The following is a 505-nucleotide window of genomic DNA, read 5'->3' as shown; positions in this document are numbered from 1 at the left end:
GTAATAAACAGCAATATTTACTATGGCTGGGTATTGATATAGATTTCATTTTTTGATTCGATTATGATTCTCAAGCATTTAGGTACATGTCCGTTTTTCATAAACTCTAAATTATACAGGAAACCCTCTCATTTGGTGCATTACTGTAATATTTACAGATTAAAATGAACAGCAGAACTATAAAATTGCAGTTTACTTTTAGATATAATTAACACTGAGTTTAATACAAAATCTAAACATTTATAGTGCATGCAAGTATGTTTTTATGCCAACTTTCTAGTGATATAATTATGTTTCTACATCAAATTGTTGTTGAAATATAAACATAGTGCAAATATTTAGCAGATCGCTCCTTTTTAGAGTAAATTTTTTTAATTATCGAGCTATGGACACAGAATGGCATTCCTGAGGTAACATTGTTCACAAGCTGTTTTATTTGGTGTCTTTATGCGTTTGATTATATGATACATTTCAGCAAGTTTTACTGTTTCTATCGACACCTTCT

Source organism: Sinocyclocheilus grahami, unplaced genomic scaffold (genome assembly GCF_001515645.1).
Source record: "Sinocyclocheilus grahami isolate Dianchi unplaced genomic scaffold, SAMN03320097.WGS_v1.1 scaffold7790.1, whole genome shotgun sequence".
Lineage (NCBI taxonomy): Eukaryota > Metazoa > Chordata > Actinopteri > Cypriniformes > Cyprinidae > Sinocyclocheilus > Sinocyclocheilus grahami.
This window is presented reverse-complemented; position numbering follows the sequence as displayed.